The sequence below is a fragment of the Phyllobates terribilis genome, unplaced genomic scaffold (genome assembly GCF_046119375.1).
Source record: "Phyllobates terribilis strain yellow unplaced genomic scaffold, ASM4611937v1 Scaffold_168__1_contigs__length_4147262, whole genome shotgun sequence".
NCBI lineage: Eukaryota > Metazoa > Chordata > Amphibia > Anura > Dendrobatidae > Phyllobates > Phyllobates terribilis.
Window position 1 is genome coordinate 2965355 of NW_027362928.1, and position 3987 is coordinate 2969341.

At 54.5% G+C, this 3987-nt stretch overlaps 1 long non-coding RNA gene across 1 annotated transcript; it reads left to right on the forward strand.

The window, feature by feature from the left end:
- The first annotated feature begins 2553 nt into the window (after positions 1-2553).
- LOC141207943 (uncharacterized) lies at positions 2554-3298 on the forward strand. The gene is made up of 3 exons (XR_012278215.1): positions 2554-2714; positions 3072-3133; positions 3216-3298. It is a non-coding gene; the product is annotated as an uncharacterized lncRNA (long non-coding RNA).
- Positions 3299-3987: the final 689 nt, after the last annotated feature.

Sequence of the window (3987 nt, forward strand, 5' to 3'; positions counted from 1 at the left end):
GGAACATGGCAGGCCTTCTACCAAGCGTTTTTAAGCGTTTCTGCAGCGGAATTGCCACCGCGGAAACGCTTAAAAAACGCATAGTGGGCACACAGCCTAAAAAAAATTATTATAATTAATATTGTGCCAAATTAATTTCACATGAACTATCACATGATCTATCACAGGGGATCATGTGACATGTCACGTGATATATCAGGTGTGTGTGTGTGTGTGTTCCACCCCTGGCCCCCTCACACCACCCACACAGCCCCCTGGATGCCCCTCACACCACCCCCCTTTATGCCAGCACAGCATTTATTCACATGGTCAGTTCTCCCCGCCTCAGTCCTCACAGCACAACGCTGAACACGAGCTCCTCATCACCAGTCCTCCTGTTCCGGCACAATGTGCACACTACTGCAGCTGCAGGTGGAATAGTGTCCACTGTACTGAGACGGCCCCGCCCCTTCTGGTGATGTCATGACTCCTCCCCCTCAAGAAATCAACTCCAATCTAGACGCTCTCCTGTTGCTGAGGCGTGGTGACGCTGTAGCTGGGTGATTGTAGTCAGAGTAGTGGTGTTTGGCGTATGTACTACAGGTAAGAAGATGGGAATGTGCCAAGGTGATTACTACATTCAGGACAATAAGTAGCTAGCTGTAGGTGTGCAGAATCCCACTCGCAATATTGTCAGGGTCTCGCACCCCCTGGTGTCGTGGGCTGTCGGGCTCCCGCACCCCCTGGTGTCGTGGGCTGTCGGGCTCCCGCACCCCCTGGTGTCGTGGGCTGTCGGGCTCCCGCACCCCCTGGTGTCGTGGGCTGTCGGGCTCCCGCACCCCCTGGTGTCGTGGGCTGTCGGGCTCCCGCACCCCCTGGTGCCGTGGGCTGTCGGGCTCCCGCACCCCCTGGTGTCGTGGGCTGTCGGGCTCCCGCACCCCCTCGTGTCGTGGGCTGTCAGGCTCCCGCACCCCCTGGTGTCGTGGGCTGTCGGGCTCCTGCACCCCTTCGTGCCGTGGGCTGTCGGGCTCCCGCACCCACTCGTGCCGTGGGCTGTTGGGCTCCCGCACCCCCTGGTGTCGTGGGCTGTCGGGCTCCCGCACCCCCTCGTGCCGTGGGCTGTCGGGCTCCCGCACCCCCTAGTGTCGTGGGCTGTCAGGCTCCCGCACCCCCTGGTGTCGTGGGCTGTCGGGCTCCCGCACCCCCTCGTGCCGTGGGCTGTCGGGCTCCCGCACCCCCTCGTGCCGTGGGCTGTCGGGCTCCCGCACCCCCTCGTGCCGTGGACTGTCGGGCTCCCGCACCCCCTCGTGCCGTGGGCTGTCGGGCTCCCGCACCCCCTGGTGTCGTGGGCTGTCGGGCTCCCGCACCCCCTGGTGTCGTGGGCTGTCGGGCTCCCGCACCCCCTGGTGTCGTGGGCTGTCGGGCTCCCGCACCCCCTGGTGTCGAGGGCTGTCGGACTCCCGCACCCCCTCGTGCCGTGGGCTGTCGGGCTCCCGCAGCCCCTCGTGCCGTGGGCTGTCGGGCTCCCGCACCCCCTCGTGCCGTGGTCTGTCGGGCTCCCGCACCCCCTCGTGCCGTGGGCTGTCGGGCTCCCGCACCCCCTCGTGCCGTGGGCTGTCGGGCTCCCGCACCCCCTCGTGCCGTGGGCTGTCGGGCTCCCGCACCCCCTCGTGCCGTGGGCTGTCGGGCTCCCGCACCCCCTCGTGCCGTGGGCTGTCGGGCTCCCGCACCCCCTCGTGCCGTGGGCTGTCGGGCTCCCGCACCCCCTCGTGCCGTGGGCTGTCGGGCTCCCGCACCCCCTCGTGCCGTGGGCTGTCGGGCTCCCGCACCCCCTCGTGCCGCGGGCCGTCGGGCTCCCGCACTCTCCCCTTGTCGTTGTCTGTGGAGAAGATTAATACATATTTTCATTTTTCAGGTTTTCTCTTATAAAACAAGATCCCTGAGCTTCTGTCTTTGACCGAAAAAATGGAGTCTGACAAGTCGCTGCTCTCTGCAGAACTGAACACAAACATGGCGGAAGCGCTGTATGAACAGATTCTGATGAAGGTACGAAAGATGAATTGGAGAGGCCAGCAATCACCGGGTGAATGTCTCCTCCGTCAGCTGCCGGGAGCGCGGCAGTCTCCAACATTTACCTAATGTGTATTGTTGGCTTTAGACCCCTCACAGTTGTACTATTTTGTTGCAGGAAAAATCAGTTTGCAGAACCATCCTGTTCATGTTACTCACTGATTCTCACTTGTTGCCTCATTTCAGGCCAAACAGGAGATACAGAGCAGAATACCGAACTTACCAGAAAGCAGACAGATCAGACCCCAGCCTGGTGAGATGGGCGTCCTCTGATTATTATCCAGATTACTTTGTGCATATTATGTGACAGATACCACAGTGGGGCAGTGGGGTCTTATTGACTGCAACGGTCACATGATGCAACCAACGTGGGGGGTCACATCGTTTTTTCTTATACAGTTGATTACATGTAAATGCTGCTTGGCTTTTGCCGATTTTATTGTGTTTTTGTTCACTTTTTGTTTTTATTTCTGTGTTAGGTTTCTGCATTAAAACTCGCACATCCAAAAATACCAAAATCTTTATTAACATCTGCAAGTCAAACCAGATCCCAGCGGCCCCGGACCTGACGGAGCAGGAGTTAGTCAGCATCCTGGAATCTGATGATCCCTCCGGCTATCGAGTCCCCATGAGCCTTGGAGAGCCCCACGTTGAAGTTGATAATAGTACGTTTTTTTTTTGTTTGTTTTTTTAATACAGCGCGTCTCTTTTTAAAGGGGTAGTCCAGAGATATCCTTAAAGGGGTTAAAATAGCAAGTATTACAACTTACTAATCCTCAATGGTCAAAGGTGCCATCTCCACAGGTTCTGGTAGGTCCACTTCCAGTCTGCGGAATAAAGTTTGACATCTTGTTGTTGACTTTTGAACTTTTTTTGGTTTAGATTTAGGACTTAAAGGGATTGTCCAATACTTGGATTCCCCTTTAAGAACTTATACCACTTATTCATAGCAGCCCTACTAAGGTCAATGGATTGAGTCGGCACCGCAAAGTATCTAAGTCCTGGTGCACTTTGTCCTACAGGTGGAGGCGGCTGTACGGCGTACGACATAGTGATTAATGGCACCTTCTTTGAGAAAATTAAGGTAACTGCAATTGCTTATTCCGACATACGAGCTGTCTGCTCTCCTTTGTGTCAGCTCCTTACTTTGTATTTTTTTTTATTAGAATAATGAGCTTTTCAGGGAATTTTTTATCACCGTGGCCATGGAGGGACTAGAGAACAAGTACGAAATGGAGCTGTCAAGAGGTAACGACCGCATCACTGATATTTTCCTTGATTTTTCCATCGACCACACAAGGACTTGTTCTTTCGTGGAGCAAGTTTACCATATAATATATTGAACATTTTTATGTACCAACCTGTTGTATGGCACCGTATCAAATGCCTTTGAAAAGTCCAGATAGACAACATCCACTAAGTTTCCCTGGTCCAACCTAGAACTTACCTCCCCATAGAATCTTTTCAGATTAGTTTGCAGATTAGTTAATCTTATTGAGGTGCTCCAGGTTAGTATCTCTTAGAAAACCCTCAAAGATGTTGCCCACAGTACAAGTTAAACTTACCGGCCTATAAATTCCAGGCTCAGATGTTATCCCCTTCTTGAATATTGGTACCACATTTGCTATGTGGGTGTAGCGCTGGTGGATATGGACCCACTGCCCCACGGGAGGGTTGTGACTAGATGTCTATTGGGTCTCCACTAGAACCTCTGGTGGTGAGGCTAGACTGGGCCGCCGGTAGACACCAGGTACCACTTCAGTGCAGTCCCCTGGACTGCAGCAGCATTCCGGAGGTACCAGGGTACCAGACACAGGAGAGCGAAGACAAGGACTAGGTCAGACAATCTGAGATCGGGGCAGGCAGCACAGGTTCAGGATAGAGAAAAATGGCAAGGGGGACAGGGGTTTTTGATACCAGATTACTCCTTTAACGCTT